Source organism: Haliotis rubra, unplaced genomic scaffold (genome assembly GCF_003918875.1).
Source record: "Haliotis rubra isolate DU_JTF1 unplaced genomic scaffold, ASM391887v1 Scf62, whole genome shotgun sequence".
In the NCBI taxonomy this organism is placed as follows: Eukaryota; Metazoa; Mollusca; class Gastropoda; order Lepetellida; family Haliotidae; genus Haliotis; species Haliotis rubra.
Genome location: NW_025767324.1, coordinates 2,210,059 through 2,224,306, shown reverse-complemented (window position 1 = coordinate 2,224,306; position 14,248 = coordinate 2,210,059). Strand labels below are relative to the sequence as shown.

General features: G+C 40.6%; 1 long non-coding RNA gene across 1 annotated transcript in view; it reads right to left on the bottom strand.

The window, feature by feature from the left end:
- Positions 1–13,784, bottom strand: part of LOC124256210 — a 33,208-nt gene extending 19,424 nt beyond the window's left edge. Inside the window, exon 1 of the long non-coding RNA XR_006892856.1 lies at positions 13,589–13,784. This is a non-coding gene — a long non-coding RNA (uncharacterized LOC124256210). The remainder of the gene's footprint in view (positions 1–13,588) is intronic.
- Positions 13,785–14,248: the final 464 nt, after the last annotated feature.

Sequence of the window (14,248 nt, the reverse complement as noted above, 5' to 3'; positions counted from 1 at the left end):
CAAACACTAACACACATAAATGCATAAGTAAATACTGCACACGTACACACAACACAACAGAGACCCAGCAGTTTGACGGGCGTATAAGTCGATGCTTCCTGACTACAACACAACAACAAACAGAGGCGTCACCATCAGCCTGGGCTCGTGAAGATGGGAGGGGAGCTTGACCACTGTCATCATCATCCTGCTGCTGTAGCCGATGTCCGAAGACGAGTGCTTCTTGGACATTGCTGCCACTGACTATATATACCTCCCACCGACAGGGCGTGGAGTGTCACAGCTTAAGACGATATTTTGCAATTCTGGGTTACTCAGACTGTTTCGACATGCGCACTGCACTTCTGCACATGCGCAATGCCCACGTGCACACAGGTGACACCGCACACGCGCGTGCAACCGCGCAAAGAGGGAGGTACGTAGGCATTCTTATCATGTGGGTTGTCATTAGAAAGGAGGCATTTTGCAATATTTATTAAGTATATACTTAAATATTCGAAACGGAGTCACGATCAAGGGTTTCGTAAGTCTGTTCGTATCGTTGTCGAGGTCCTAGATTTGAGGTCACATTGTGGGGGTTAAATTATACCTCTTCTTTTGAAATGCAGTTTTTGCGTGGCAACTTTTGTTTGAATGTGTGTAACGAACACGACGCCAACGATGATGATAATAATGATGATGAAGATGATGATGCACTCGTATCTTTTTATGATCTTTATATGGATATTTACGTATATTTGTTTTTCGAGTCAGTGGAACAATTAAAATCAGCTTTATATCATGCTTTATGACAATTTTGATAAAAGATAACCATTTTTTTCTAGCGTGCTGCAAGTGTACGCCTTAACATTTTCGCATTTTTTGTTTCCGGCTATATTTATTATTATCCTACAGTTTCGTGATTTTTCTGTATGACCGTGGAACTGTCCTTCTTCACATATGTTAGAGAGAGTGAGTGAGTATGGTTTTACGCCCCTTTCAGCAATATTCCAGCAATATCACGGTTTCGGACACCAGAAATGGGCTTCACACATAGTACCCATGTGGGGAATCGAACCCGGGCCTCCAGCGTGACGAGCGGACGCTATAACCACAAGGCTACCTCACCGCCCCCTCACATTTTAGAAAGAGACCCACCTCCCATATTGAAATGAATCTTGCTCTGAAGTAGTGTTGGGAATTGGTTAAAATCTCATAATTGATGATTGGTTCATTACTACCGATCAATCATCGAAAATAATTGGTTAGCGTCATTATTGAAATTTGTTAATGCACATAAAAATAAGGGAAAAAATGCAGTTCTTTTGGGGTTTTTGGGGCAGAATTTCACATCTTTAAAGGATAACGAGTATGTTAGGAACATAAATTTCTTGGAATCTTTAAGATAAAATCAATCATGACTTGAAGCGAGCTTGTAGTGCTTACGAAATGTAACAGACAAAACCAACCATGTGAAAAATATTGTTAATGAAAACAAGTGTTCCAGAATTGTTTTTGTTCGATTATGAGAAATTATGATCGATTGCTTGGTCGTTTAGTCACTGCGACCAATCTTCGATTATTTCAATTAATCGGACCACCACTACTCTGAAGATATGAATTCGTTTTCTTACCACTTTAATTTTGCAATACAGGTATTCTTTTACATACCTCATAGATCTTACCTCGTGTTTTTCCTGATCCTTTCCCTGAAATATCAGTACCTTGAATATCCAGAAATGCAAAGCTTTACACCGCTTTCATTAACCATTTTCTCAAACCGAAGGAATTCTTAAGAAACAGACATTTGTATTTTGGATTCACCAGGATTCTACTTGCCGTTAATCTCCCAAAACTGATCCAAATGATGCACCTCCTTGATTGTTCATACATCACCGCTACAACAAACGACATGTACCTTGACAGTCCTTCCTTTAATAACTGTAACGTGAAACTGCTTACGTCACAACATATATTCACAAGTGTTATTTATGGATGCTGCCCCGCCGGTTCCAGCATTAAAACGATTATGATGCATTCCCACTAATTTTTGCTTTGCTCTAAAAATGGCTCCAACCAAAGCAATAAAAGCCTCTCTCTGAAGCATTTGGCAAACAAATTGCCTGAAGCATAAATGGGATAAATAATCACTTACGTATCTTTTAACGTACATGATGATTACTTTCCTGTGATAAATCTGAAAGTCTCACTAATCGTCCCGAATAATGTTTGACGGTTTGTGTCCGTGGGTTGCACCTGGATAGGAAACGTACCACACCTGAATAGAAAAAGTACCACACCTCGATAGAAAACGTATCACACCTGGATAGAAAACGTACCACACCTGAATAGAAAACGTATCACACCTGAATACAAAACGTATCACGGCTAAATAGAAAACGTATCACACCTCGATAGAAAACGTATCACACCTAAATAGAAAACGTACCACACCTGAATACAAAACGTATCACGGCTAAATAGAAAACGTATCACACCTCGATAGAAAACGTATCACACCTAAATAGAAAACGTATCACACCTGAATACAAAACGTATCACGGCTAAATAGAAAACGTATCCCACCTCGATAGAAAACGTATCACACCTAAATAGAAAACGTACCACACCTGAATACAAAACGTATCACACCTAAATAGAAAACGTATCCCACCTGGATAGAAAACGTATCACACCTAAATAGAAAACGTATCACACCTGAATAGAAAACGTATCACACCTAAATAGAAAACGTACCACACCTGGATAGAAAACGTATCACACCTAAATAGAAAACGTATCACACCTGAATAGAAAACGTACCACACCTAAATAGAAAACGTATCCCACCTAAATACAAAACGTATCACACCTGAATAGAAAACGTATCACACCTAAATAGAAAATGTATCACACCTGGATAGAAAACGTATCACACCTAAATACAAAACGTATCACACCTAAATGAAAACGTATCACACCTAAATAGAAAACGTATCACACCTAAATACAAAACGTATCACACCTGAATAGAAAACGTATCACACCTAAATAGAAAACGTATCACACCTGAATAGAAAAAGTACCACACCAGCATCAGTGCGTGATTTCCAACCAGATTAGCTGAACGCTGGGAAACAAGATTAACAATGTTCAAGGTAGCGTCTAGTCATACTAACTCACTCATTTATGAATTTTAAAAAACAAAATAAAAAATACGGATTTGCTTTCTAAAGTAAAAATATTTCTTATGATTTTCTCATGACAAATAACGTTTGTACGTTGTGATCTGTAAAATATGATCTTTGATAAATTTTCCCCTTTGTGAAACAGTTTAACACGAAAAATATATCTTTGCTAACCCTGACTGAAGTGATATATTGTATTCTACCACTCATTGCTTTTATGGGGGTTGGGTGTTGGGTGGTTTAGCCTAGTGGTTAAAACGTTCGCTCGTCACGCCGAGCACCCGGATTCGATTCCCCATATAGGTACAATTTGTGAAGCTCCATGATATTGCTGGAATATTGCGAAAAGTGGCATAAAAATAAACTCACTCACGCATTGCTTTTGATAGGGATATTTGTTCATCTTTCCAACTGACTTTTTTGCTGTGTCTTGTCAATATTTAAATATTTAAATATTCTAAATATGTGACATAGCTGGTCCCTGTGAAACATTGAGAAGATTAGTTAAGTCTACACATGCGAGACTATCGTCAATACATCTCATATTGTGTACATTTAAATATGTCTCACATTACTGATTATTCCAACTGAACGTTGAGTAGTATGTCGTGATATGATCTCTCCTAAAACTTGATCGGGATTGCAGAGTTTTGTCAATCCAGGGAGTCTATACACTTGCTAGCCTTGTATCTTCAGTACAACTAATTCTCACAATATGTGAAACGTATAGTTAAATTTAAATCACATACCTGATTATCCCAAACAAAAATTGAGTAGTATGATCGCTACGATTACCAAGTGCTGTCAGTGTAGTCTATATAGGCTTATACCTACATGTTGGCTAGCCAGCGAGACTGGTGTTTATACATATTAAGGCCCCAGGCTTTAAAATGGGGGGTCCAAGGGAGATAACTGTACCACCATCAAATACAAACTTTGTCGGGCGCCTTATCTTTGTTGAATTCAGTGATTGAGAGAAGAAAATCTGCCAGGGAAGAGAAGTATCAATTAAATTATAACACACAATTTTCACTTTCAAACATTTAACATTCGTAAGCTTTCGCGTCCTGCGTAGATACTATGTGTGCCGCTCTTAATTAGTGTACGCATACACCGCAACAGGGTTTACACAGACTTTGAAAAAAGAGAGTCATGGTGACCCACAGTATTTATTTTTGTGAGTCATTTTAAATATTTGGGAGTCATTAAAATTTTAGCGTAATATTTATGTGTGTATGTCAAAAAGCAAGAATTTTGCAAAGATTTTATTGTTTTGTGTTGTATTGTCATTTATATGTTAGTTAATAAATAGTATCTTTTCACTGTTCAGTTCAGTCATAACAAACTCCAGTATACTGAACAAATAATCAGGCTTGGGATTTACTCACTGTAACATACAGTTATTAACATGAATTGAAAGAAATATCTAAATTAATGAAGACTAACGAAAACTATCATTGTTTGCTTATCAAATCGATTTTAGTGACTCTGAACTGAATTCTGAGTGTCACTCATAAAACTTGCGTCAAGCTTGACTGGTATGATAATATTTTGAGAGTCTTTTACAAAATTGTTGCGTCAAATACGCAGGAATCACGCGTCATGTAAGACCCTGCCGCAATATATTTCGTTCAGAAAGACCCAATTTATTTTTAACTATTTTGTCAATAAATGCATATGTATACGGATGACCTACTGGACCACGTTGTCAGGAAACACATTACAGGGGCCTTTTCTTACTAAGAGGACGGTGGGATAGCCTAGTGGTCAAAGCGTTCCCTCGTCACCCCGAAGGCGCGGGTTCGATTCCCCACATGGGCACAGTGTGTGAAGCCCATTTCTGGTGTCCCCCGCCGCGATGTTGCTGTAATATTGCTAAAGGTGGCGTAAAACTAAAGTCACTTACAATTAATAAGATGGTTTTAGATTATTTTAGAAGTATGTTCCAAACATTCTTCGGTACTTTTTATGGCTGGTGCTCTAGTCCGTCTCCCTGTGCCTTAACTATACTGTTTACCATTCCACCCAGCCCTTGTTGAAATACTTTTGCCGTCAATGAAATAAGTCAAATTCTCCACAGGCTCTGAAACTCCCATCTCACTGGGTCTCCTTTCAAATTTAAATTTATTATTAGTTTCCACCAACATTATTTTCAGAGACAAAGTTCTTGTATGGACTTAGGCATGTACAATACGAATATATTGTGATACCACGTGAATCCGAAAACCTGGTAGCTGGAAGTTTTGTTGGAATATCTTCACATATTTCATCACGGTTTAACCGGAACCATACCGCCTACGTTAATTTATATTCATGTAGGCGTACGTAACATTAAACGCGAGTCCCATTGGTCGCAACGGTGCGAGGGTGTTGCTGAAAGCATTGAAATTAATAAAATCTATCATAATCGCATGATTTACATGCAAATTCTGTTCTCATATGAGATTATGATTCATCCATGACATATTTCTTCTCTCAATCATGCACATCGAGTGAAACAAGGTATTTCCCAATCCATATTACAACTCAATCATAACACTTACTTGAACTCCGTTGTTGATGATTTGCAGTCATCCCGCGAGGCACAAACGGCTTCAACATTTTATGTCAATTGTCATTAATTTAACTAAAACCAAATGATAAACTCCGATACGATACCTGTGCCGTGAAGAACACCTTCACAGGAAGTCATGTCAGGTGTATTTTCAGCCAATCAGCGTCAATTCTTCTAAATTCTTGGAACAAGTGTGCGAGGCATTCGAGCCAGATTTCTGTATTTGGAAAATGAACTTAAACGACAAGTTTCGAATGTAGAGCATATACTGTGATTCTGTCATATATCCGTTCGTTTGTGAGCGCCACGGCAGGTACATCTAAAAGACGCAAACCTGATAAGAAGTGAGTGAGTGAGTTTAGTTTTACGCCGCTTTTAGCAATATTCCAGCAATATCACGGCGGGGGACATCAGAAATGGGCTTCACACATTGTACCCATGTGGGCAATCTTTGGCGTGACGAGCGAACGCTTTAACCACCAGGCTACCCAACCGCCCCTCCCCCGATAAGGAAATTACGTCCCCCAAGACGTCTTGCAACGGGGGCCGCACTTCAATCTGAAGAGTAGTGAAAGAAACCACTTCGTTGATGTACGCACATAAGTAATATTACAATGATGAAAACAACCTACTTCCGTGGCGTAGTGGATAGAGAGTTTGCTGGAAGAGCTGAGGGTCCGTGGTTCAATCCCATAACAGCGTCTTAACAAAATGCGTTTACATGGTACTTGTTGGTAGCCTGCCTGGTGCTAGGCATTATGAGGATAAAACACGGAGTAGTCGGATCCTAGTCAGTATCCTGTGCACCCGTGAAGATCCGAGTTTGAATTGATCTTCACTAACCCATACTCAGTGACTAACGGGATCGGGTGGTCAGGTTCGCTGACTTGGTTGACACATGTTATCGTATCCCAGTTGCGTAGATCGATGCTCATGCTGTTGATCACTGGATTGTCTGGTCCAGACGTGATCACTTACAGACCGCTGCCATATAACAGGAATATTGCTGAGTGCGCCGTAAAACTAAACTCACTCACTCAGTGAGATGACCTCAGGTGCGGCAGCGGGCTAGCAGGATATCACCAGTTTAAGTCCGGACGAGTAAGAGCAGCCACACACAAGTCCATGCACATCCCAACATCAGTGAAATTACATGTATCTCGAACTCACCTTTGACTCCATTTCACTAAATCCCAAGACGGGCCAAGAGAACTTACATGGTCATCACAGTTAAATTGTGTTCATTTGTGAAGCTAGCAGCCACACTCACACACGCACGCACGCACGCAAGCACGGATGAACGTACATACACGTTGCTGTACGACTGAAGAAACCTTGAACGTGATAACAAACCCCAATTCACATTACTTCAACTTACAGTGAACATCGCCAGCAAACGACTGACACATAAAACATTAATGACCCAATTTAAAGAGAGATAGTCACACTTATTGTAGTCTGAATCGTTAGTGCGTTAAAATAAGATATGCCTGATATAAGCATTGTTTTAGCCAATTCTGAATCGTTAATTTGAGTTAACGACTGTTTGTCTGAGCCGGAGAGCGAGTATTGAAAACAGTTGCATAGGGAGACTGGGCTCCTCATCGATATTGTCCAGCGTCTGTGATATCACATCTAAACCCAGCAACGATGATGGTGTTGAAGAAACTATTCGGGATATGGGGTGGAAATACAGACGGGAGGGGCTGTTCCGAATCTGGTGCTGAAGCAGCTATAACATGGAGCTTAAACGATTGTATTGCGAACAGAAATATTACTTTGGGCGTGACGCGAGACTTAATCGGCACAAGCATTGACGTCACGATAAAGCGCCCCTACCGGTCGTTACTAAGGGTTGCCAAGGCTTTGACGTAATATCATATCTCATTGTAATTGACACGTCACGATGTTTATTCAATCAAGAAGTTTATTTCTTTCTCTCTATCGAAATCCCTTAGACAAAAATTTCCAATTATTACATAGTTGGTTCGGATTGTGGTCCGACCCGACGGTTCCTGAGCGAGAATATCCCCAAAGCCGAACTATTTTGCCACTGCTAAATGTAGCTATCGACCCAAGGGTTTAGCCAGAAATACTATCGGAATTGTGAATGAATCCCACACACAGAGACGCGCTGTGTGTGATTGGTCAGGCTGGCGTTGACTATCCACAAAACCTTCCACCTTCTTCCTACAAACCAGGTGTCAAGTCTGCCATCGGTTTGACCGGTGTGTAGGCAGACGACAAACGTACACGCAGACGACAGATATTGTTGGAGAGCAATGTGAATGAGAGTAGCAGCGCATATAGCCTCAACGACAGCCGGTGCCCGTCGGTTCTAAACCGAGAAATCAATCAATGGATTCATTCACTCACGAGAGAAGCACAGCCTATAGTAGAGCTAGAAATGTCGTCTGCTCACACAAATAAGAAACACATAAACCACTGATATATATCGGTTTGTTTGAAAGGTATTTACCCATTTCACAGAATAATCAGGAATTGTTTACTGTTAAGTAAGGCTTCACATACTGGCGTAAACAACAAGAAAACAACAAGAAAATAGCCAAATTCTTTACATTTACCTTTCGCCCTTGGCCTTATAGAACTACTGAACTAAACGCATCTATCAAAATTTGGCAATCGAGAGAGCCCACCCACCAGGATGAGACTACATAATAGTACCGTAGGCTTACATACAGTGATATTTACCAACGTTTCACACCTACACGTGCCACCCCCGCCTTGCCATATGATCGTAACATGTGAATAATAAAGAGGCCTGACAGATCGGGCCAATTGTTATGGATCTAAATCCCTCCCCCACACAATGACTTGCGATACCTCTCGCCGGAACAACTATTGCATCATGTTGAAAACACGAATGATCTAGTACATTTAATCTGGCTGACAATACCGAGGGCTGGTGATACACGTCCAAGTGAACAGTATAATGAGTAGTTTGTTCTTGAATTGCTAAAGTAATGAAGCTAGAAGACTCGGAAAGGATCGTAGAGGTGACTGTACTGGCGGTAGCCACAATAACCGCAGATAACAGATATGACCAGCTATAACTGGGATAACAAGCTGTAACGAGGATAACCGACTATGACCAGAATTACCGATCAAAAACTTGATTAACCCACGTTAACCCCCCAATCTGATTTCTGTACTCCGTAATACACGACATACGATTGCAGTTCCTACTTGACACACTTTGGTAGCTCGCTGTCATCCATTAGAAGGCATTTTAACAATAATTCGACTGATTTAGAATTTTATTAAAGGGATTTCTGATACAAATATTCCTAGTACTTCAGAAAAATATACGTTACATTATTGTGTACAACCAGTTCAGAACGTCTGATCAAGGCGCCTATTCAGTTAATCTGGCGTGAGAAATAGCTCGTACAGGTCATTACATAAAGGGCAATTGAAATAACTCATTTGAAGACCTCTTAGAATATTATAAAAACCCTGATAAACACTGATGTCCAAATTGTCAACAAATATTAAATAAGAATACAAGACAAGAACACTGGATGAACTGATGATAAAATGTTAAGGCTGAGTACCCTACCTTGAGGTCCGGGTTATCTATCATGCCAATCGTTGGACACCACAACATCTTTAGATCGTGTCTACGTGACATATTATAAGTAACGATATTGGTGTTTTGTCCTGTAGATGTAGCTGTCCTTTCACAGCTGTAGGCTGTTGCTCAAAATAACTAGTCATTTGTTGTACCTCGTCTTGGGCTGGCTATTAAGCCTTAAATAGTTATGTTGTGGGCAGTTTTCCTTGACCCACACTGCAGCTCTCCAATCTTGCTAGAGGCATATGTGTCCTCGTGTTGTCCTCGGACTTTCCACGTCGAGTCCTCCTCATATGGTCCTCAATATATCAAACGTTCTCTGACCGCTCATATAGGTCTTCCCACAAGGACCATCTCACCTTGTCTTGACATGACCCTTACCAACAGAATATCCCTATCGCCGATAATATACCTCGTCAACAAATACCCTTTGTCCTAAGCATATACCTCGTCAACACATTTCCCCTTGTCCTTTGAATACACCTCGACTTCATAGTACAGGGGTGGAAATAACCCATTGCCCGACGCCCCAGTCCAGTGTTTTTACTGTCGGGCAAACAAATTTGTATATCACGCTGTACCAGTGTCCAGTTGACTTTCAAATGTTATGTTGTTTATTTAAAAAGTCAACAAGAAAATAGGCCGGTATAGTGGAAAAATTATCAGGGCAAGTGATTTTACATGTTCCACTGTACCGGAGTACACTAGCAATTTTAAAGTTAATTCCACCCCTGATAGTATCCACTGTCCTTTCAATATATCTCGACATAATGGTATCCGCTGTCCTATGAATATACCTCGCATTGAAAGTATCCATTGTCCTTAGAATATACCTCGTCAACATAGCATGCCTTGTCCTTTGAATACACCTCGACTTCATAGTATCCACTGTCGTTTGAATACATCTAGACTTCAAAGTATCCATTGTGCAATGATCATCTCTCGTCTTGCCTTAAAAACATACATCGTGAACAGAGTATCCTTTGTGCCAAGAACGTACCTCTTCAACATAGCTTCCCTTTTCCTTAGAACATACCTCGTCTTAAGTGTAATCCTTGTCCTAAGAATACACACCGGTAACAGAATATCCTTTGTGCCAAGAATGTTCCTCACAATACAATATCCCTTATCCTAAGAATAAACACTGTCCACAATGAAATCCTTGTCGTAAGAACATACTCCGTGAAAAGAGTATCCTTTGTGCCAAGAATGTGCCTCACAGTACAATATCCCTTATCCTAAGAATAAACATCGCATACAATGAAATCCTTGTCTTAAGAATATACTCCGTGAAAAGTAACACCTTTTTGCCAAGAGTGTACCTCACAATACAATATCCCTTGTCCTAATAGTGTCTTTCATCAACAGAATATCCTTTGTCACAAGAATGTCTCTCGATCGTCTCCAAGATCAAACCGCTTCAACTGAGTATTCCTAGTGCTTATGAAGAACCAACATCCTGCATAGAGTATGCTTGACCTGGAAATACATCCCTTTAATCGGAGTGTCCCTTGTCCTACGAGTACACCTCTTTAATTGGAGTATCCCATGTCCAAAGAATATACTTCGTCAAAAGAGCATCACTTGTCCTAAGAATGTCTCTTGACAACATAGCATCACTTTGTCCAATGAAAATACGTCATCAACTGAGTATCTCTTGTCCTAGGAATATCTCTGTTGGCCCAACACTGCACCACTAGTCCTAAGAATATACCTCCTCAACATAGGATCACTTGTCCTAAATATATCTCTTGCAAACATAGCACCACTTGTCCTGAGAATATACCTCCTCAACATAGCACCACTTGTCCTAAGACAATAACTCCTCAACAAAGATCACTTTTCCTCAGACTGTTCCTTGTCAAGTGAATAAAGCGAGTCTTGAGAATGTTCCTTGCCAAATGAATGTAGCTTGTCCTGTGAATGCATTACGTCTTGTCTTACGTGTATCCCTGCCTTGATGTACCCCTTTCCTTCGTTGTGTGTCCAGGTTCTCTATAAGCATACTTTCTCTCTGAACTCGCTGTCGTCAATCACTTCATCTCAACTCGCTTTGGGTCAACAGATTATTATCAACTAGAATTAGCCTGTGAATCACACTGCCATCTGTCCAAAACTACTAATGAGACAAACTCCATATCAGACCTTGAATCTACAATCTAACATCGTAGAACCTTACCCGACTTACAATGTGACTTACCTAATACCTTGCCATAATTTGTGAACGATAGATGACACAGACCATATCCGAAATATGTCAGAATAGGACATACCCCATATCTGAACTATGAACATAATAGACCTCATATCTGAACTATGAACAGAATAGACCTCATATCTGAACTATGAACAGAATAGACCTCATATCTGAACTATGATCAGAACAGACCTCATATCTGAACTATGAATAGGACAGATCTCATATCTGAACTATGAATAGGACAGATCTCATATCTGAACTATGATCAGAACAGATCTCATATCTGAACTATGATCAGAACAGACCTCATATCTGAACTAGGAGCAGAACACACCTCATATCTGAACTACGAATAGTATAGACCTCATAGCTGAACCATGAATGGTTCAGACCTTACATCTGAGACAGACCCTATGTCTGAACTATGAATCAGACAAACGCCATATCAGAACTACGAATGAGACAGGCATCAAATCCGACCTGTAAATCAGACAAGCCTCACATGTGAATAGGACGGACCTCATAACTACCTCCGAACTTTTATAAAAGCAGACCTCATATACAAACTATGAATCAGACACAGATCAGAACGAGTGCTTCTGTTCATAGTATAGGTATAACCCTATTTTCTCGTATGCTATACATCCGATCTAAGTCTACACCATCCATGGTGCATAAACAAAACGTCCACAACCACATCTACTAGTCCGATTCCACATCATCGACATGTAACCTTGACGTTTGTGGCTAAAGCGTGCTTCCCCCAAGTTTCGCCTACACATCAGCCTACATTGTTTACATGTGTTCACAAAGAGATCCCCATCTTCACGCGTACAAGTTATGCCTACATGCACATGCGATTCGTAAGAAAGTCTTTCTGCTTTGGCTTCTGTGTAGGGGTACCAGGTACATAATATTCACAACAAAAACAAGGACAACGTAAATAGTCCTCATCAAACAACACAAACAGGATACAAACTTCGCAAACATCTAGGTAAGTAATAATTCAGTTCCATTATACATAGTGATTCGTATAGCCAAAGGTAGAGCGCAGGTATGTTTGGGCCTAGAAGGTTCCAGCATAAAATAACAGGGCACTTTTGGATTCGTCTCACATCGGATGAAGCTCACTGTATGTTACTGATGGAATCGCTGAGCTGTGAAGTTTGCAATCAAAATAGGGGGGAATGTAATAGAGGGTCGTTCCATGTCATGTCGACAATGGCTTATACCGAATACTGAAAACAATGTAAGAATGGAGCCCTATACGAAAACCACTTTAAGATTTTAATTTGTACGGATCAACTGAATGAATGAAATTGAATCACATAAAATTAGTAAATCTACTGAAAGAAGTGGGTATTAGTTCAACCTGACAACAGTTATTTTAGTAAAAAATATTTACTGAACCCCCAAATGTTAAATATTTTTCACATTAATCCTGAAGCTTTGAGACAATAAGTATCACTTTAGACATAAGCTTGCTGTTACGGGCGAACCACGATTTGGGACAGTAGTTTCCGAGTTACATCCTCGTAGTCAACGTTGTAATACCACCAATGCCGTGGACACGCCCGTGTGCCGTCGAGGACAGAGTGGGAATATCATTTGTAAGACAGCTACAGCTAAATAAGTGCATCCTGGCCCTATGCAGCGTAGAAGCAAGCAAGATTCTTAATAAATAAATCATCAGATATGTCGTAAACGTCCCGGGTACGCCGACGACAGCGTCACTTGGCGATAGCAACACGGGTGCCACAGCACGGCTACGACAATGGTCTTGGCCAGCACTCATATGTCACATTTGTTTACCTGGGAACTCCACCAACACAACAAGACACAGGTACTCATACCAGTATACCAGTCGGGAGGATATGAAGGAATATCGTACCGTGGTATGTGTAGTGTACACAGTTACTGAATCAAATGACAACTGACTGGAAATAACACGATTACTGGACAAGACTTGAGGTAAACAGGTAAAGCCAAAGATATAGTTACCTGACTTAAGTTGAAGTACAACACTCAAGACAACATGATAGTAAACAGTGACAACGAAGGTTCCAGCATACCTCGTCAATGTAGGAAATCCGAACACAGTGTGGCGAGGTACTCACTACAAATATGTAGTGTCAGGTCGTTTTCCTTTCCATCTGCAAAGTTTCTCCTATCTATCGCCCTCTCTCTCTCCCTTCCGCACTCCTTCCATCTCTTCTGTGGGAGAAATCCTTCTAGTTTCGGCGTCTTTCTAAACACACATTTATACTCCGTTCTGACGTCACAGCGTTAAATATAGTCGACCGAGCTGACGGAAAATACCTGTGACGCGTGAGCCACGTCCTCTTCTCATTGGCTGGGCCGTCTTCCAGCCCTCTGCCAAAGCTAACACTAGATCCATTCAACGTTTATGAGTACTACGTCATCAAAAGCGGGCTCCTGCAATTTTTAGGGGCTGATCTTGGCGCTTTGCCCCGCCTTTTGGTTGAGGGAATGTGGTGATGTTATGTGACGTCACAGAAACGCCGTTATTTCATGCTTTAGACTACAAACCAACTCGTCGCTCGTGGGAATACACTAGGCTGTATATAGTATTGATTTCGCTATTCTTAGACAATGCTCTGCGTAGGAAGTTCCCACGAATAGCGACAGCAGCGGTATGAGAACTGGCTGGTGTCTCTCTCCCCAAGCCTTTTGAAAGGGAAGAGGACATTACAAGCGCGTGCAATATTCGG